Raw genomic sequence first — 21,511 nt, 5'->3', positions numbered from 1 at the left:
GTAGTGGGCATTTAACAGAACAGATGCACCTGATGATGGGATTAGAAATGTGTTTCAGCACAAGGGTCCCTTTGCGATGTTCCAGTTTCTGTTTTGGGATCTGGGATCCTCCACCTGTTACATCGTTCACTGGAACTTTCCGGCAAAATACAGCCTCCCCAAGAGGCGCACTGTGGAAGAATCAAGCAGCCTGAAGAAACTCTTAATGGGAGAGCACCATCAGAGTGGCGGCGCCGCACTTACGGGACGCGTCCACGCGGCATTGCTCTTTGTACATGAGACAGGATGGCATTGTCTTTTATGCATTGGACCTGTAGCCAGATAAAATAACCTTGTAAAACAGATCTTTTATGTAAGAAAAATTCAGCTGTCACCTCGCAAACATTCCTGTCTGTTGCAGATGAACCCAACAGCAGGAGGGGAGCTGGGGTCAGTCCGCTTGGCCTGGAGTCAATGTCATGTATTCAGATGTGAAGGGGTTTTGTGCATGCTTTTGAAGTACTGTGTCTGGTCTTTTGCAACGTGTGCCTCACTGTTTCGCATCTGCAGAGAGAGTGTTCCTGAGAGAGGAGCCCGAGTGGGACCATGCCTGGATCCACGTTCTCTGTCCTCACTCCTTCTCCCTGATGTTGATAGAAAAATGTGGGGATAACGCCAAGCACAGAAGAGTCTAAAGTCGATCAGGGCTGAGTGTGTTGGCTCACACTTGTAATCCCAGCACTTTGGGAGGCCCAGGCAGGAGGATTGCCCAAGGCCAGGAGTTCAAGACTAGCCTGTTCAACATAGCAAGACCCTGTCTCTACAAAAAGTAAAAATTAGCTGGGCGTGGTGGCATGTGCTTGTAGTCCCAGCTGTTTGGGAGGCTGAGGCAGGAGGATCGCTTGAGCCCAGGAGTTTGAGGCTGCAGTGAGCTATGACCATGCCACTGCACTTCATCCCAGGTGATGAAGTGAGACCGTCTCTTAAAAAATAAAATCGAGCTGGGCGTGGTGGCTTACACCTGTAATCCCAGCACTTTGGAGGGCTGAGGCAGGAAGATCGTGAAGTCAGGAGTTCAAGACCAGACTGGCCAGCATGGTGAAACCCTGTCTCTACTAAAAAATACAAAACTTAGCTGGGCACGGTGGCTCATGCCTGTAATTCCAGCTACTTGGGAGGCTGAGGTAGAAGAATTGCTTAGCTGGGACCTGGGAGGCAGAGCTTGCAGTGAGCCGAGATTGTGCCACTGCACTCCAGCCTGGGCTACAGAATGAGACTCCATCTCAAAAAAAAAAAAAAAAAAAATTAATTACTAAGTCAGAGTCCTAGCTATCCAGTTGCTTTTCTTTGCCAAGTAGTCACAGTACAGTTCCTTTCTAGCCCTTTAAAATGTTGCCCAATTTTAGCCCTTTTGTCATAAGTCAAGATAGAAGCATCACAGTTGTTCCGTCTTCTTCCCTCCCATTGCTGTGTTTTGCTCTGGGATCGAGAGGTTTTCGGTTGCCTCACGGTAGAGTCTACTTGTTACCGTTCATTTCTGTCTTGCTTCCTGCAGATTCTTGTAGGGAAACAGAATAGATGTGGGCTTAAGGGTCTGGGCTGTCTAAAGTTTGTCTGTAAACATTTTGCTGCATTGTATCTATTTATTTCTTTGGAGATGAAGTCTCGCTTTGTTGTCCACACTGGAGTACAGTGGCACAGTCTCAGCTCAACTGTAACCTCCACCTCCCAGGTTCAAGTCATTCTCCTGCCTCAGCCTCCCGAATAGCTGGGACTACAGCTGCCCGCCAGCAAGCCCGGCTAATTTTTTATAATTTTAGTAGAGATGGGGTTTCACCATTTTGGCCAGGCTGGTCTCAAACTCCTGACCTTAAGTGATCTGCCCACCTTGGTCTCCCAAAGTGCTGGGATTATAGCCATGAGCCACCGCGCCCGGCCAGCATTGTATTTTAAAGGTAGCCTTTTAGTGTGCACATGACGGTTGTCTCCACTGGACATCTGCTCCATGCCAGGCCTTCTGTGGGGTGTTGGTGTCCACTCTTCCCTCTAACCACCATAACCCTTGAGGCCAGGAATGGACTTCAGCATGGCTCAGGCAAGGGAAAGCCTCTCGAGCTCACTGGCTTCTGGAGTTCTGAGTTAAGGAGGTGGTCGATGAGACCCTTGTATGACTTTTAGACGCCAGTAAAACCAATCACGTACAGAGAAAGTGGTCATGTCAGTAAGATTTTAAAAGCAAGATTCCTCAAAAGAATAGACCATATTTGTAATCCCACATGAACCTATACTCAACCTTTAAAAAAAATAAAAGCTAACGTAACCCTTAGAAATATTAGCAAATTACTGACATTGAAAATAGGATATTCTAAAATTTTTCTTTTGTATATAGCTTTTTAGAAACCCTGCAGATGTGTTTTGTGTAAAAGGATACAGCCTACAATCATTTTCTGACTCTTGCTCTAATAAAAATTAAGTGGCCTAATTATTTAAAACCTAGTCGTTTGAAATGATTTTTTGAGAAACACTTTAAAGCATGATGCTATTTTTACTTTCGTGTAATGTACAAGTATTTTCAGAAGCTGCTTGTCTGTGTTTGTGTTCCATGTATCAAAATTGTGAACAGGGTCCATGTATTTCTCCAGTGAGAGTTTCACATCTTTTGGCTGTCATTACCAAGTGCTTGAGGTCCGGGCGGCTGGAAATGAATATCAAGTTTTCTGTGCATGGGACCAACTTTGTCCAAATAAATAGCTTTTTGTATTGTGAAGGAGTTTGTTTTTAGTAAGTAAATTTTGTTTAAAAAAATACATGTGCGTTAAAGGAAAGGAAATGAAGAAGATCATATAAATATCATTATCTAAATCAGTGTTTTGCAACTCTTCTATCCCATTACCAGTGGGAGTGAGTGAGTAGGAACGGGGCGGGGAAGGGAGTGGGGGAGACCCGGTCTTGACTCAGCAGTGGTGAGGGCCGGTGTGTAAGCTGTGACCTGCGGCCCTGAGGCCAAGGCCAAGGGGACGTGAGTACCAGGAGTCCCCACAGCTTCTGAATGGCTGGTGGAGGGTGGCTGCCAACCTGTGACAAAAGAGGAAAGAAAAGGGCAGGATGGGGACTTCATTTTTTTCAGTCTTAAAAATTGTTCCTTAAACCTTCATGTCCTTTTCTCTATTGTATGTTCTTATTTGGTAAAATAATAAAGTCTGTAATCCTGAGTACTCTAAAGATATAAAAAAAATTTTGTATTGGTTTGTCAAGTCAGAAGAATGACAGCTGCTGATTCTTGGAACTGTGTAGTAAATATTAGCATCTTCAGGCCTCCGTTTTGCATAGAGGACCCGTTTGCTTTTCTTTATCTCATAACCCATAACTCACAGGAAACTAGTCCGGGTCTCCAAGAACAGTTTGGGAAAGTTTAGATAATTACTTCAGCATTGCTGTGTGGTGGGAGACATTGTTTTAAAAAACCTAATGTGGTAGAGGTTAAAGGGCAGCTGGTATCATCCTGTTTCAACCAATGCTTGTCCAAGAACTCTTTCTGAAAGTCTCTTGAAGAGGTTTCCAAAAGTTACATATGAAAAAGCACGGAAGCCTCAGATAACACAAAGATCACAGCAATACAGGCTTTGAGGAAATCATTTATGTTACCTTGTGGATAACTTTTCACACTTGATCTTAGCCAGAAGGCCAAGAAGTGATGTGGGTAATTTTCCAACCTGTACAATAGCCATCAATCTGCACAAAACGAATTGAACACTAATAAATGATCAAAAATGATGCAATGGTTATAACTTGTATTATTTTTATTTCTGATAATCTGCAATATGAAGTTTAAGACTGCCTGTATATGTCATAGTTTTGTGTGACTAGACTACTTTTATTAAGAACTGGACGAAAGGGCCCTGAAGGAAGAGAAGCCGAGGTTGAATCCATGATGCAACCTCGTGTGGTGATTGTCGTCATCTTTCCAGTGGAAGGGCATTTTCCAGAAAAATTTAAGCTGAATACCCATTTTTTAAATCTCGGCTGATTGAGTGCCAGCCACTGTGCCAAGTGCTGTGTATATACTGCGTCAAGGATAAAATTTCCAGGAAAGATACTGAGATTTCTTCCTTGGCCTCTTTAAGATTGGGATTGACAAACTTCCTCAATGAATGCCGGCAGGAAGGAAGTTCAGAGGAAGTCAGTGATCTCTAGTCAGTTTCACAATTCTCCAAAGTGCGTCCTTTTATGTCCCAGGGTGTCGCAGAACTCATGCTGAATTGCTCATTAGGGAAAGCTTGCCATACGCTACATTAAGTGTTTTCCTTGGAGACTTTTTCTTAGGAGGCCCAACATTGAATTATTAAACCCTGGACTATGATTAGTGAGGCAGACACCTGCTTTCTGTATTCTCTGGGACTTGAAAGCAAGAATGAAATTACTGAATAAATTGAAATTGTTACGAGGGATATTTTGGACTTCATTTGCAGTGTTAGTCCGCATCTCCTCCCGTGGGTGCGAAAGCTGTCAGCAAGGGCTTTTAAATTCCACAACTCTGAAAGGCATTACTTTGCCATGAAAATTTTTAAAAATTTATTTTGAACATTCCCAATTTTGCAGCAGTGAAAATATGCTAAATCAATACTTATTGAAATGATTTTACCTAAAATATGACATGACCAAAAATTGTGTAGATTTGCAGTTTTTTATTTTGAAGAGAAAGCACAGGTTTCTGACTGTGGGTTGCTGATGACACAGTTAGAAGCAGGGAGTTTATCTTAGTCTCCCTCCAAAGCAAGCTCCGTTTTTAATCAAATAATATCTCAGAAATTTTCCCTTAGGAATTGGGGTTTTCTTTAGCTCTCAAATGGTTCTCAGTGACCTTTTACGGCCCCGTTTTGACTTTAGAAACCCACATCCCAGAATGGATTAGCATGCCATTTTAAAAGCCCCATTTGTGGAATCTAGAAAATACTGAGATCATTGTCAGGTAGTTTTTCCACTTTCAGAAATAAGGAATTACCTTTCCAAGTGCAGGTGACCCTGTGGCTCTGGGAAAGCTCCGAGTGTGCCTCTCTGAGTTCTCCTGGGGCCTGATTCAGCAGGTCTCTGGCTAGGTGGCTTGATTGAACTCTTGAGTAGTTGGATTCCTTGACGATTTTAGGAAGTTTAAGCAGGTGTTGGAGCGTTGCTTTTCACATCTACCGGCATAAGCCATTCCTGTGTTGTTTTTGTTCATGTCTGTAAGAAGTCATTGTACTAAATTGTAGTTTTTGTCTCCTCCCTGGATTTTTTTTTTTTTTTTTAGATTTATCTGTTTAAATTGAGGTTAAATAGAATTAATTCAGTAGCTGCCGTTTCTTCTAAAATTAAAAAAACTGCCATCAGTAGCTAATCTTACACTTAGTTTTACATATAATACATAAATCCTAAATTCTGGCCAAAAAAAAAAAAAAGAGAGAGAATTTCCTCTGAGTGAAGTAAAAGACTTCATAAAAGCCTTTTCTCTGTGTGCCTCATCTTTCTCTCCCTCTGACCTTCCTGGCTCCCTTTCATCATGAGGTTGATGACCACCTTATAGGTTTGAAACTTGGAGCAAGAATAAAAAGGCAGTGATGGAAGGGAAGTGCTAGGGATGGGGTGAAAATCCTCCAAGTGCAGCTGATGCTGACCTAGGGACAGGTGGTGTTAGTTTCTCTGTAGGTTTTCATGACTGCTGAATACTCGCTTCACATAAACTCTTCCCTCATCAGCTCTGTCCCTCCTCTTCCTCTTGCCTGATGGAAGCTTTGCATGCAAGTAGCCTTTCAGTGGTGCATAGTAACTGTGCACACAGTTTTACCCCAGTGCCTCGGTGGGCTTCAGGTTATGCATCGGCAGAGTTTTCCATAGATGCAGGTTCTGCCCAGTGATTGAAAAGACCACATTTCTCAGCAATTGGAGATTGTCCCTTTCCATTCTTTCTTCCTGTCTCTCCCCACCCTTTTTCAGAATGGAAGTACAGCAGAATTGTCTTGTCAGAGAGCTACTCGGTAGGGGAACTTGAGAAGCACGGGGCAGTTGGACATCATGTTGAAGTAAATTCTTCATTTTTGCCCATTGATGATGCTTACTAGGCTTTAGGCACTGTTCTGGGCTCTGGGGCAGCAAAAGACACGAGGCGTGGAGTTGCCATTCTAGCAGCGGTAAATGGACGACATGAGTGAATTCGAATATGGGAGAATTCATGGGAATATGCAGGCAAGTCCTCGGGGTGCCCAGCTGAGATGGAGGGCAGGTCTCAGTATTCCAAATTCCAGTGCAAGCTTGTAGGGAAAACGATGTGATGTTTATGTCAGTGGGGGTTGACCAACAGGTTTGTCTTAAGGAAGAAAAAACCTGTTGAAGTGTCTCCACTCAGTTACTGCTTTTCCAGCCACTGTTGGACCCATTTAGAAGCTCTTGCTCTTTTTTTTTTTTTTCTTTTCTTTCTTTCTTTCTTTCTTTTTTTTTTTTTTTTTTTTTTTTTGAGACAGAGTTTCACTCTTGATCTCCAGGCTGGAGTGCAATGGATGGCAAGATGTTGACTCACTGCAACCTCTGCCTCACAGGTTCAAGTGATTCTTCTGTGTCAGCCTCCCAAGTAGCTGAGATTATAGGTGCCCGCCACCATGCCTGGCTAATTTATTTTGTATTTTTAGTAGAAAGGGGGTTTCACCATGTTGGCCAGGCTGGTCTTGAATTCCTGACCTTGGGTGATCCGCCCACCTCAGCCTCCCAAAGTGCTGGGATTACAGGCGTGAGCCACCATACTCGGCCCAGCCTCGCTGTTTTCTAAATGCAGCTGGGCACATCCTCCTCCTTTCTCCTGCTGTCATTCCTCTTGCCCAGATTTGTTTCCCCAAGGCCTAGCCCAGATGGCATCTCCATGACATTATTTATGGAGGTGGGCATGGTTGTAACAAACTAGACTGCAAGATACAACACTAAGATCGTGGAGGTTCCGCTAGTAGAAGGAGACCGTTTCTAGCTGTGGCCTTGAAGGGTGAGCCACATCCCTAAAGGGCTTAGGAGGACACTCCAGGCTGAGATAACCCCACAAACTAAACAGCATGAGGAAGGGTGAGCAGGGTCAAATCCAAGGGTACTTAAAATGGGGCAGATCAGGGAGGGCTGCAAACTTGATGCTAAGGAGTGGGAGTTCCACTGCACAGTAGCGACCACTTCCATCTTCCAGGACTTCTCTCCTGTGAGAGTTTCCACCAAGGAGGGGACATTGGCTCTTGTGGCTTCTCGGTTTATAATCTCTGGCAGATGAGGAACAGAAGAGAAGGTGGTTAGTAAAAATTTCCTGTCTTCCATCTCTCTATCCTTGTTTTTCCAAAATTCAGATAATTTTTTTCTCATAAAAATGACATAATTCATAAAAATTTTAAATAGTGCGTAAGAATTAACAAAATTCACTAGGTCACTGCTGCTAATACTCAGTTTGTCGTCATTTCAGATTCCCTTGTTCAGCCGTGTGCAGTGTATGTTCTCCAAGCACAGCATCTTTTTTCAAGGCTTCTGCATGGATGTAACCAGCTCTGTCTCGCTGGAAGTCAAGCGGTTTACAATTCTTGTTAATCAGGTTCTTTCCAATTTTTGACGCTTACAAACTTAGTTTCAGTGACTGTGTATAATTTCTGCATTTGCCCAAATATCTCTTGCTATAAATCATGGACACTCTGAAAAATTGGGATGTCTCTAACTGAGGTGCACAGTACTAGAATTCCGTACTGCAGATACTCCCTGTGAGCAGTGTGTGTGTGCATGCGTGCATGCATGCGTGCGTGCGTGCGTGCAGGCATGCATGCATGCTTTTCAAAGTGTTTTAGCGACGGTCACTTTCCCCAGATGTGCACGGTACCACTGCAGGGTGAGTAAGGGAGATGGAGGTCCCTCCAGCAGGCGGGTGAGGGAACTGGTCTCTAACCACTTCGCCAGTGGACGCCCCCAGCACCACCTGCCAATAAAGCACATTTGCAGCCAGCTTTCAAAGCACCGAGTCCGAGGCCAACGCCAGCAAAAGCTTTTGTAGTCTAAAGATCAGCACAAGTCATAGCCAAACTGAAAACAGAACTTTCTACCTTCCTCCCCAGAAACTGCTTTGACTCCTGGTTTGACTAGCCTAATTAGGCATATCAAAGAGAGAACACATTTTTCTGAGACGCTGAAATCAACAGCAAAATTCTGTTGTGTTTGTCAATGTAGGAAGTTTTTGCAAGGGTTAAGTGTGAATGCTAGCTTAGTTTTAGGGAAAGCACCTTCTGGAAGTGATCTTACTGTCTGATTGGACCTGCAGCCCTCCAGCTGCTCAGTGGTGGGTCTTCTATTCATGCCATCCTCCCAGCCACTTTGTGTCACAAGATCTCATGAGTTTCTAGACTAAATCGTTGCGTGTGAAACATGATGAGTGAAACCCAAAGCTTTAATTAAGGGCTCAGTGTCCCGTTAGGTGGAAGACTTGGGTTAGGTGGAAGTCATAAATTTTTTTTTTTTTTTTTTTTAAATGAGGCCGGGTGCAGTGGCTCACACCTGTAATCCAGCACTTTGGGAAGCCTCAGTGGGTAGATTGCTTGAGCCCAAGGATTTCAAGACCAGCCTGGGCAACGTGGCAAGACCCCCATCTCTACAAAAAATACAAAAAAATTATCTGAACATGGTGGCTCATGCCTGTAAGTCCCAGCTACTTGGGAGGCTGAGGTGGAAGGACCACCTGAGTCTGGGAAAGTCAGGCTGCAGTGAGCTGAGATTATGCTACTGCACTCCAGCCTGGGCGACAGAGTTAGATCCTGCCTCAAAACAAAACACAATAAAAAGAAAAAAAAATGAGCACTGTTTAAAAACCGGCTGCACCACCTCGCCCACCCGGTGCCCATCCTGCTAGGTTGCCCAACTCCACCTGCTTCGGGGCTGTTGCCTTGTCGCTCCCTCTGTCTAGGATGCGCTGCCCCATGTGCTCAGTGCTCAATCTCTGCTAAACTGTCCCCTCCACAGCGAGGGCTCTGCCCAGCCTGTCCAGAGTGGCGCATCTTCCGTGATCTTCCTTACTTCCTCATCGCCTCCATCACGACCTTAGCGCCTCCATCACGACCTCATCTTAACAGTTTTGTCTCCTCCACTAGATATAAGCTCTGGGAGAGCAGGGGCTTTGTTCTGCGGGTAGCTGTTTTTTCAAGACCTAGAACAATGCCTGAGATACATCAGAGGTTCAATAACTGTATAATACTTGAACGAGTGAATAAGTAAGTCCTTCACTGCCCCTGCCTAAGGAGTTGCAAGGAAACTTGGAGATTGTAAAGAATCTGGATTTAGAAGTAAAGCAAGTAAGGGATTTAGGGAAAATAATCCGGCGACTGCCTGAGAGGAGCTGATCTCAGAGCTCGCCCTGGAGGCAGAGCTGCCCTGCCCAGCGGTGCCGTTCCTGCCTCCAGCCCCTTCTCTCCCAGAATTTTCACTAGAAGCCAGAGCCTAAAATTCCCCCCAGTTGGAGGTTGAGTTGTGTTAATAAGCATCATCTTTTAAAAGTGTTTTAGTGATTCATCCATTTTAATAGGTATTTCTTGGGCAGCAGCAATGGCGTGGCTATTATATTAGAGGCCAGGGTGACAAAAGTCAACCGGACAGCCCCGCTGAGCTTACGGATTTTCGGTGTGACTTTGGTTGGATGAGGGTCCTCCTGCCGTCCCCAGCTAAGAGAAGAGCTCTGAAGAAGAGGAAGTGTGGTTCAGTGGCGCGGGGACTGCCGTCGGGCACCTGGCTCTTCCCTGGGAGGCAGCAGCTGCTCCTCTTTGAACAGAGGATGGTGGAGATGGACAGTGTGCCTGCCTGGGGGAGCACTGAGGGTATTCAGGGGCTAGGGAAAGGGAGAAGCAGCTCATTATTCTCCTGGACCACATCAATAAAGAAAATTCTTACGAATACCTCTTTCTAGGTTAGACCTCCATGACTCGATTCAGAATCTAATGATCATTTTATTTCCATGGGGAAATATTCCAGAAGTTTCCAAGACTCAAAGTCTATTTAAAACCAACTTTTGGTACATAACAAAATTTGTATTTTTCCTATCCCCTCTGAAGATTCAAAAGAAAGTAAAGCTTTTGGCCGGGCGTGGTGGCTCACCCCTGTAATCCCAGCATTTTGGGAGGCCGAGACGGGCAGAACACAAGGTCAGGAGATCGAGACCATCCTGGCTAACATGGTTAAACCCCATCTCTAATAAAAGTACAAAAAAATTAGCTAGGCATGGTGGCACCCACCTGTAGTCCCAGCTACTTGGGAGGCTGAGGCAGGAGAATCACTTGAACCCGGGATGTGGCGGTTGCAGTGAGCCAAGATTGTGCCACTGCACTCCAGCCTTGGTGACAGAATGAGACTTTATCTCAAAAAAAAAAAAAAAAAAAAAAAGTAAAGCTTCCTCTTCCTCCAAGAAATGTGAACAGACTAATAGTTAAGGAAATAAGATTTCTAAATGGTTCTTATCACTTATGCAAGCAATATATAAATGATTCAAAAATAAACTTCTCAAATACTCTAAAAGAAGTACCTTGAACCTTTCTGTAAAGGATATTTAGTTGAAAACAGGAACATAATTCGAACATGCATGACCACGTAGTCATCCTAGCCTGCGGAGAAAGCTTTTCAGCATAGCTCTGATGAGACAGAGTTCCTGTCCTAGCTGTGAAATTACCAAGATACAGTTCCAAAGTGTGCTTTCTGACACCTCGTATTCTGTAAGTGAAAAGAACACACAGCATTAGTAACATCAGGAAAACTAAAGACTGCTAAAAATAGGACCTTAAGTTCACTCTGTCCACTGGGTCCTCTTGTTCATGTACCAGCTCTTAGAAATAATGCTACTAGGATTTACAGGCCTCCAGCTCAGTCCTCAAACTGAGTGTGTGTGTGTGTGTGTGTGTGTGTGTGTGCGTGCGTGTGTGCGTGTGTGTGTGCGTGCGTGCGCATGTGAGTCACCTGGTGATCTAGTTCAATTCTAGATTCCGATTCAGTATTTCTGGAGTGGGTCTTGGGATTTTGCCTTCCTAATAAGCTGGAAGGTGAAGCCAGGGCTGCTGTCTATAAACTGTAGAAGATACAATCTATTTAGTAACACTTTACATTTGTATATAATTTTTTTTTTTTTTTTTTTTGAGATGGAGTCTTGCTGTTGTTTCCCAGACTGGAGTGCAATGGCAAAATCTCAGCTCACCGCAACCTCCACCTCCCAGGTTCAAGTGATTCTCCTGCCTCAGCCTCCTTAGTAGCTGGGACCACAGACATGCACCACCATGCCCAGTTAATTTTGTATTTTTAGTAGAGATGGGGTTTCACGATGTTGACCAGGCTAGTCTCGAATTCCTGACCTTGCGTGATCTGCCTGCTTTGGCCTCCCCAACTGTTGGAATTACAGGTGTGACCCACGGTGCCCAGCCTATATAATTTCTTTAACCAAGATTTGTTGGCTTTTTAAAAAGTATTGCCCTGTGGGTTCAGCAGTGCTGGTATTATCTACTTTTACACATAATAAAATAGATTCAGAGTGGCAGATTGCTCGAGTTTGTGCTGGAACCCATGTTTTCTAACTCCCATGGAATGTTTGCATCGTACCAACTCTGGTTGGGGTGTTGCATCCTGAATGTAGACGTGGGGAGTAGGAGGGTGTGAGTAAAATGACATTTCTGGAAAACCCAATAGAGAAAATTCACAAATACTTTTATTATCACTATGTGTCTCTTGAGGGCTTATGAGTGGGGGCGAGTGGGCTAAGAAGATGGAAAGTCTGTATGAGAGCTCTTAGCCTTGCTGTGTCAGATGGCAAGTGTCCTGCTGCTGGTGACATATTTACTTGACTGTCTCTGAGGAAATCGGATTTAACTTGACTCTAGGGAGACTTCCATCTTCTGGATGGAACTGGAACTTGAGAACTCAGTGGCATCGATTGATGGAGCACACCGTTTTCATCAGATGGTACCAAGGACATGCAAATCATATGCAAGTGGGTGAAATCTCTTAGAATCTGCCATCCGGAAACCAAATGTCTTTATTCCAGCTAGATTTTCATTTGGTATTTGGGTGACATTCACTGAGGTATTAAATATGTATAGTCTTCATATGGTATTTGTTGAAAAACAGCTAAAAACTGCAAAACAAAAGAAGACACCAGTGTGGAAGTCAGTTGTAGACTCTGTGGGCTGGAGCCCCAGGACCCTGCTGTTGGCTGGAGGCCTGGCTATCCTGGGTTGATGGGATGTGGGCAAAGTGAACCTCATGGGCCTTTGACTCCCATAGTTACTTTTTCCAGGAAAAGGCTGCTTGACTAATGTTGGTCTACCTTCTTTTTCCAGACTGTCTCCCTCAAGCATTTGCCTATGAGGAATGGAGAGAAAAACATAATACATGTTCACTGCAAAAAATTGGAAATTAAGGGAAAGTGTAAACAACTTTTTCTTATTAAAGTTTTGTAACATACTCTTTCATGTAAAACTGAGTGTTTCACCAAATTCTGAAATATGATTTAAAAGTGTTTTTTAGCTAGTTGGCATTCCATCAGATGGATGCATGCTCTCTTATCCAGTCATCTGCTATTGATGAACATATATCATGTCCAACATGTTTGTGGGCTTAATCACCTTGCACATGATATGTGTCTGTTTTTTGGCTTGAGTTACTCATTTGATTTATTGGCATAATGGGTGCGTTTTGTCACACTCAGTACATCTGTTCACTGTGAGAATCAGGCTGCAATTCTAGCTTCCACAGAAAGAGGATTCAGAACAGTGTGTGCCAGGGGAGCCCCTGAAAAATTACACTTGTGCCTGAAAGCAACAATCTCACCAGTCAGTGTTACATGTTTGACTGGCATTTGATCATCTTTGACTCCCATGCCAATTCTCATGCTTGCCTTAGGTGCTACTAACACTACATCAAATAGCTCTTTTTCCCTTAACTTAGAAGATACAATATATTTAATAATACTTTACATTTGTATAATTTTTAAAGCCAAGATTCGTTGCTGTCTGATGTACAGCACGATCTCATTTGAGTTGGGGGTAGACCTGACCGATAATATTTACAGTTTGGGAAAAGAAAGACAACCAAAAATGGTCACTTACGTGTTCGCGCAAATTTGAACTCGACTGAATTCTGAAAATACATCCCTGTTTCTCTAGCCTGGAGTTGCAGCCTTCCTCGTTAAAGATTTTATAAGGAAATTTGACTGACGTATCAACCTATTTTTCTTTCCAACTTTTAAGTTCAGAGGTCCGTGTGCAGGGATATGCAGGTGTGTTACTTAAGTAAACGTGTGCCATGGTGGTTTGCTGCACAGATCATCTCATCACCCAGGCATCAAGCCTGGCATCCATTAGCTGTTCTTCCTGATGCTCTTCCTCCTTCAACCTAATTGTTGTAGTGTTTTTGCCTTGTAAGTGGCATTTTGTGTTTTCAGGAAGTATCAGTCAGCCTGCAGGAGAGGAGAGGGAAGGTGCAGGCAGGCCTAGGCTTTGGGAAAGTAACTTGGGGGTCTTGGAGCCTCAGAAATGATGATGCTGTAGCCAGGTGTGGTGCTACATGCCTGTAATCCCATCTACTTGGGAGGCTGAGGCAGGAGAATCACTTGAACCAGGGAGTCGGAGGTTGCAGTGAGCCAAGATTGCACCACTACACTCCAGCCTGGTAACAGAGTGAAACTTCATCTCAAAAAAAAAAGGATGATGCTGATGATGACATTGACAATGCTGACTTTGAGACCACCTCAGAGGGCTGTGAGGATGAGTAGGTGTGGTCATCTGTCTAGTGTCCTGCTGCTAGTAACCACTCCATCGATGTCAGTCCCACCAGCCCCCACTCGGTGGATGATTTGAAGTTGGGTGTTAGGGAGACAGAGGGTTCCCAAGAGTGGTCCCTTTCTGTTTTTGAGGTCCTGTGATCCATTTGAGAGGGAAATTACAAATGCCCCAAACAAAAAGTTCAAAATGGCCAGGTACGGTGGCTCCAGCCTGTAATCCCAGCACTTTGGGAGGCCAAATCGGGAGGATCACTTGAGGCCAGGAGTTTCAGATCTACCTGACGAACATAGCAAAACCCCATCTCAACGAAAAGTACAAAAAAAATGGCTGGGCACGGTGGCACACACCTGTAATCCAAGGTACTCCGGAGGCAGGAGAATCCCTTGAATCTGGGAGGTGGAGGTCGAAGTGAGCCGAGATTGTGCCACTGCCCTCCAGCCTGGGTGGCACAGTGAGACTCTGTCTCAAAAACAAAAAAACAAAAAACATAAAGACTCTGAAGTATAAAGTGTAAATTTTGAATTATAGGTAGTATGTTTATTTCTTACAAGAAATGAAAAAAGGGGAAGATAGCTGTGACTTGAAGTAGTTATCACACTTTTTATATCACTTTCCAATATTTAAGTCTAAAATACTTAAACTAAATTTGAATGCGTCTTAGGTAATTTCAAGAAGAAGAAAAGGACCACATTGCCAAAAACATCTAACTGTTATAACTAAGAGACTCAGGATGTGGCCGGGCACGGTGCGCTACTGGCACAAGACACCACCCACCATGGAGTGCGGGGAGCGGGGAAGCACCAGAACTGCTGGCAGAGGTGTTTTTCTTGCAAACCATCTTTGTGCTAAGGGAAGTGGGTGAGGTTTTGATTTGAGATAAAAGCTGGACTAGAAAGCTGGGGAGGAGCCAGGTGCGATGGCTCACTTTGGGAGGCTCAGGTGTGAGGATAACACAAGGTCAGGAGTTCGAGACGAATCTGGCCAACATGGCAAAACCCCGTCTCTACTAAAATACAAAATTATCTGGGTGTGGTGGCACACACCTGTGGTCCCAGCTACTCGGGAGAATGAGGAAGGAGAATCATTTGAACCCAGAAGGCGGAGGTTGCAGTGAGCTAAGACTGTGTCATTGCACTCCAGCCTGGGTGACAAGAGTGAAACTCCATCTTAAAAAAAAAAAAAAAGGAAAAGCTGGGGAGGGAAGGACGGGCAGAAGGGTTGGCAACTGTGGGTAACGGAGGACTGCATAGTGGGCAGGATGCCCTCAGCAGGGTCCTGGGCCAGTCACTCCAGGTCTCCTTGGCCCACATGGCCTCCTGTAAGATGAGGCAGACTGACTGACTGGATGGTTTGGTCTGTCATGCCCCTTTCAGCTCCTGTCTTCCATGGCGAAAAACCTATTTATTGATTATTGCAGGCCAGAAAAGTTGAAAGAGGTTTAAAGGGATTCAGAGTTATTTTCTTACCAAGTTTCCTCCAGAAGCAGGGCAGAATTAGCTTCCTGATCATCATCCAGGGGGAAGTGTTTCTCTGTGGGCTTCGCGCAGCCTTTCTTGCAGTCTGCCGGTTCCTCTTTGCAGGGCAGGACCATGGCCAGCTCCCTTCGCCTATGCTATCAGCCCTTTCTCCTGGTAACCTTTATCACCTAGTCCTAGGATAACCCCTGCCCCAGCTGCAGAGCTTTCTTATCACAGCTTCCAGAGGTTCAGATCTTTCCAGCCAGGGTCCTCACCCAACACCCTAAATCTAGGAGGTGGGAGTCTCAGGTCAAAGTGTTCCATTTGGGCTGCAAACTCAGTATAATGGGCTGCAATCAGAATTCTATAACTAAAATAAATAGAATAAAAAACTATCAAAATGCCTCAGATACAGTAAGGATATGTATTATTTGCTAAAACATTTGCTCACTTTTACATTTGTGTGTGTGCGCACAATGAGTCGCGGTGAAAAATACGTTTTACTCTTGAGTTGTCAGAGGAATTCTAAAAGCGTGAGTTCACAGTCCCTTATCTGCAATTCCGCATTCCAAAACCTGAGTTTTTCTTAAGTTTGGCATGAGGTCATTTGGCAGCAAAATGTGACATCATGATTTAATAGGATTTATACTCTTTCTTTATCTCACTTGCTATGAATATTTGTATGCCTAACTGCAGAATGGAGTTGTACCTTTGACCCTTGTGGGTGTCACGTATACTTGATTACTTTTCTAAGGGCCCAAAAATTCTAAACCATGGGATTTTTGCATAGGAGACTGTGGTGGATTTGTATAAGAAATATAACACTTTTCATTCATTCAGCAAATGTTTATTGAATGCTCACGATGAGCTTAGCATGGTGCTGGGTGTCAGATACAGAAGGAGGAAAAAGTGAATGTGAAAGGAGCTCTTGGGGCACTCGAACAGTCCCTTGGGTTGTATGGATTTGGGGCCACCAGAGCTGGAGTTCAGTTTCTTCAGTTTGACATGCAGGTCACTCACCCAACCCCCCAGCTGCAGGGCATCACTGCAAATGGCTTCCAAATGTCCTGCGCCACATTTGCAACTCCTTGGTAATACTTAACACCAGCACCTCAGTACAGCACATGTAAAACCAACTCCCACTGCCTCCTCCCCTATTCCTGCATCCTTAATGGTGCCATCTTCCCCCTAGCCTGGACACAGCTTTATCTTTGTCCTTGCTACTGTCATTCAGTCATTAGTCAATTTCTCTTGTTTTTCTTTTTCTTTTCTTTTTTCCTTTTTTTTGAGTCAGGGTCTCATTCTGTTGCCCATGCTGGAATGCAGGTTGCGATCCTGGCTTACTGCAACCTCCACCTCCTGGGCTCAAATGATCCACCCACCTCAACCTTCCAAGTAGCTGGGACTGCAGGCATGCACCACCACATGTGGCTAATTTATAAACAATTTTTTTTTTTTTTTTTTTAGAGATGGGTCTCACTATGTTGGCCAGGCTTATCTCAAACCCCTGGGCTCAAGTGATCCTCCCACCTTGGCCTCTCACAAGTGCTGGAATTATAGGTATGAGCCACTGCTCCAGGCCTCTTCTTGCTTTTTCTCTAGCAGTAGCCGTTGCTTGGTTCCTTTCGCACCGTTCCTGGTGCCACCTGCTGGTACAGACGTGCGTTCCTACCTCTCACCCAAGAGATAGGATGGCCTAGAAGTGAACTTGGAGGAAGCAAAGGTTATAGAGACCTGGGCTCAAGTTGTGCCTCTTTTTTTCATTTTAGCTGAGGGTACATAGCACACTGGATCAGTTTTCTCACCTATCAATTGGGTTTGATTGTAAGTATTTCATGAGTTATAGTTAGGAACAAAACTATATCCAGGACACATGAACACCAAAAGATAAGCCACAGATGGGGTGCAGATATTTGTAGGACATAGAACTATGAAAAGATTGGTGTTCAGAATTTATAAAGAACCTCCTTCAACCCAATAAGGAAAAAAGACCCAATTTATAAAAGTGGGCAAAAAATATGAACAGGTAGTTTCTGAAGAGGAAATCAAAAGATCAATATATGAAAAGATGTTCAACCTCATTAGCAATCCAGAAAATGCAATTAAAACAATAGCATACTGTTTCATGTCTAGCATATGGCATAAAATGTAGGCAAGTGTGTCAAGCACTAATGCATATTGCTGCTGAATGCGTAAACTGCTTCACCCTCTTTTTGAGAGCAATTTAGCAATATCTAATAAAATCCAGAGTCTACACACCTATCATCTGCCAGGACTGTCCTTCGCAACATTGCTTTTAGTGGCAAAAATGTTGGAAATAATGTTTTAAATCCATTATAAAGAGACTAGAGGTGGGTGCAGTGACTCACGCCTGTAATTTCAGCACTTTGGGAGGCTGAGGTGGGAGGATCACTTGAGCCCAGGAATCTGAGACCAGCCTGGCCAACACAGTGAGACCTCATCCCTGCAAAAAATAAACTAAAACTCAGCAAGGCCTGGTGGTGTGCACCTCTAGTCCCAGCTGTGTGAGAGGCTGAGGTGGGAGGATTACTTGAGCCCAGGAGTTTGAGATTGCAGTGAGCTATAATTTGCACCCCTGCAGTCCACCCTGGGTGACTGGGCAAGACTCTGTGTGGGCAAAATAAAAGGAGACTGTATAAGTTGCAAAGATTCATTTAATAGAATACTATAATGCTGTATAACTCTTAAAGCCACATTTGTGCCATCATGGATAAAAGTGAAAAAAAGTTGAGTGCAACACAGCAATATAGAACAGCTATGGTATAAAACCATTTACATAAAGTTTTGAAGCAAACTATTATATGCATTTGTGTGTGTGTGTGTGTGCGTGCGTGTGCGCCCGCGTGCGCATATGAATAAGTATGTATCTAGTAAGAATAGTAGAATATGCATGGGAATGATTAAAAAATTCAGCATAGCGTTTCCTCCAGGAACAGGAACATGATGGGGAAGATAGAGAGGTTTTAATTGTACAGTAGGTGATTTATTTCTTGAAAATGGAACTAAGCAAAATGCTAAATTTTGACAAAGCTGGCTGGGCATACATGTGCTCTTTGTAGTATTACTATCTTTTACTTACATTTTTGAAATATTTCATTTTTATTTTATTTAGTCCTCTGTCACCTAGGCAATAGTGCAGTAGAACAATCATAGCTCATTGCAGCCTTGAGCTCCTGGGTTTAAGAAATCCTTCTGGTAGGGTGCAGTGGCTTACGCCTGTAATCATAGACCTTCGGGAGGCCAAGGTGGGCAAATCACCTGAGGTCAGGAGTTCGAGACCAACCTGACCAACATGGTAAAACCCCATCTCTACTAAAAATTAGCTGGGTGTGATGGCAGGCACCTGTAATCCCAGCTACTTGGGAGGCTGAGGCAGGAGAATTGCTTGAACCCGGTGGGCAGAGGTTGCAGTGAGCCAAGATCGTGCCACTGCACTCCAGCTTGGGCAACACAGCAAAACTCTGTCTCAAAAAAAAAAAAAAAGGAAATCATTCTGCCTCAACCTCCCTTGTAGCTGGGACTAACCGCATGCACCACTACACCCTGCCATTTATTTTTAATTTTTTTGTAGAGATGGGGTCTTGCTGTGTTGCCCAGCCTGATCTCAAACTCCTAGGCTCAAGCAATACTCCCATGTCAGCCTCCTAAAACACTAGGATTACAGGTGAGAGCCACTGGTCCAGCCTACTTCATTTTTAAAAAGCACTCACCCCCAGCCTGGCATGAGTGTGTGGTAAATACTGCTTTCATCCCATGCAGTAGGTTTCTAAGGTTTTCTTTTAGCTGACTTGTCGAGTTGCAGTCCCTGCATCTGGCACTCTAAATCAGGCAAGGTCTGAACTCTGCGGTGTTCCACTCCCGGATCTCGTTCTAGCTTTATGCTCTAGTGGACCCGATGCTCCAGCCATGAGGTCCCAGGTCACATCCTGTGCTTTTCTGCCCCTTTGCTTTGGCTTGCGTGGTTTTGTTGGCTGGAATCTCCTGTCCCTTGCTCTGACCATATGACACCCCTTTCAAAGCCTATGAAGTATCATCCCATCCATCCATCCATCCATCATGCATTTATTGGGCATCTTCTATGTGCAAAGGCACATTCAGCCTAAACCGATTTGCTCTGCCACAGATAATCAGACGTTTCACAAAATCCCATATTGCCTTATACCTCTAACATGGAATTGATCACATTTAAGTTCATTTAATCTTGCTAGGCTAGGCACTGAAGGGCTGATACCATTCTATTCTGTTTTTTAATGCCTTGCACTTACAGGAGCTCATTAAATACTGGCTGAAGAAATAAATGAGTTTCAGATTGTATGTCTAGACCGTTGAAATCAATGTTAAGTTTATGGTTTAATCCTCATCACTTGAATCTAACTACTTGGTGTCTTTAGCTCATTGGTTTTAATAGGAGTGCCATGCACTCCCTCCTGTCTTTGTCACCTAAGGAAGGAAGGAAAGATGTTAGGTACCACTGCAGCCATTCAGCCCTCTCGTTTACTGAGAATCTAGATTCCAGCGTGTACTCCAGGTATGATATTGCCTCTCTAGGGACATTGCATTTAGTTGGAGAGGGAAGACAGTGCCACACAAAACTAGTAACATGACAAAGCAGTGTGAGAGGTGGACTGAGTAAATGGGACTGGCATCATGATCTGAAACTGTCTGTAATGAAGCAGTTGGCTTTATGCTTGACTGTGGAAGACTGTAAGGGGATCTGGGTCAGATTTGTCATTTTATGTCAGATTGGGTTTCCGTAAAACCCTTTTTTGGGGGCGGACTCAAGTAGATATTTAGCCACATGTCTTTTACACGTAAGCTGATACACAGGTATGGATTTGAAGATGTCTTCTGATACTGGTGTTACAAGATGTGAGCCTGAAATCTGTTTCTGACCTGACACTGGACAGATTTTTCTTAAGAGTTTTTTTTTTTTTTCAAACAGACATGTGAATTCTTAAAGCTACTAACCTTCTTTGCATTGCTTTTTTCCTGCTACATTCCTGGAAAAAAATATTTAATCTGACAGTGGCAATACTTTATGTTTTCAACAATTCAGTCGCAAATTGTTTCTTTTGATGGTTTTTGCTTCTCCAGGTAGGCTCTTTGGAAACTCTGGACAGATGAGGTCTTTATGCAGACTTCACCCTTTTCAGGACAGAAGTCCCTGCTCTGTCTCCTGCCTGGGCCTGAGCATTGCTAGTGACGGAAACACACTACTTATCCTTGGAGATGACCTTTGTGTGTGAGAGCAGATGTTCACAGACTGTCTGAGAATGGACTGGGCTCTCCGCAGGAGGTTGCTGGATATGTGACTCTAGGATTAGCTAATTCAGTAGCTCAGGGATGATCCTGAAAGTCCAAGTTCCCTCCATCTTTTTGCTCCGCTGTCTTCAGAATGTCAGGCTGGTTCCCTTGGTGTGGCTGCAAGATACTTTCATTGTTTCTGGTCATCATTTTGAGACATGAGCATGTCCAGAGGAAGGAGAGGAGGTCTCTTCCTAGATCTATCTTTAAGAAGGAGGAAACCTTGTCCATAAGGCCCCCAGCTTTCCCCATGTCTCCTTGACCAAACCTTATCATGTTGCTGTGCTGAAAGTTAACCCCTGGTCTGAAGAATGGGACTGCCGAGATTGACCTGAGCAGATCTGAATTCATCCTGAGCTTGAGGTCAGTGCCATTCCCCGCGGTGGGGAAAATAATCAGGATCAGAGTCCTGTTAGCAAGGAAGAAGGGAAGGAGTGCGTGTGGATGGTTACCAACAGTGGCAGCCAAGCAGGATCTTTGCTGGGACAGTGGTTGAATGCCTCCTCTAAGGGTAGACTTAGCGATATTTCAACACCCAAGTCTTATACTACGGTGTTAGAGGATTGGCAAGGAGGAAAAGAGCTGAGCTATAGAGGAGGACTTGTAGAGTACACAAGATTTTAGATCCAGAAGCAGAGTAGAGTGAGGGCAGGGCCAGGGAGAGAGTACAGAGGGGAATTGGGGGTTAATTGGTTCCACTTTTCACTCTTGAGCCCTGGAAGTAAAGGTAGAGTTCTGCGGGGCCCATCTCAGCTTCCAGAGACCTTGGAGCCGCTCCCTGGAGATCGCTAAGAAGGAGGGACTGATCCCTGCAGGACAGGACTGGCCGGGTGACCTCCGACGCCTCTGTTCTGTTTCGAATATTTCTGGTGTTAAATCTTTTCAGAGGATGCTGGCAGCAGCCGCGCCACTACCTCTATTAGCAGCAGCACAAGCTACTGTGCTTACTTTTCATTTGAAGTC

General features: G+C 44.3%; 1 protein-coding gene and 1 long non-coding RNA gene across 2 annotated transcripts in view; both read left to right on the top strand.

Annotated features, from left to right (window-relative positions):
- XKR6 (XK related 6) overlaps positions 1–21,511 on the top strand; it is a 319,850-nt gene that overhangs the window by 88,172 nt on the left and 210,167 nt on the right. The gene's annotated exons all lie outside the window — the stretch shown is intronic.
- LOC141580880 (uncharacterized) lies at positions 11–10,414 on the top strand. The gene is made up of 2 exons (XR_012513319.1): positions 11–7,739; positions 7,784–10,414. It is a non-coding gene; the product is annotated as an uncharacterized LOC141580880 (long non-coding RNA).

This window comes from Saimiri boliviensis, chromosome 13, assembly GCF_048565385.1.
Source record: "Saimiri boliviensis isolate mSaiBol1 chromosome 13, mSaiBol1.pri, whole genome shotgun sequence".
In the NCBI taxonomy this organism is placed as follows: domain Eukaryota; kingdom Metazoa; phylum Chordata; class Mammalia; order Primates; family Cebidae; genus Saimiri; species Saimiri boliviensis.
This window is presented reverse-complemented; position numbering and strand designations above follow the sequence as displayed.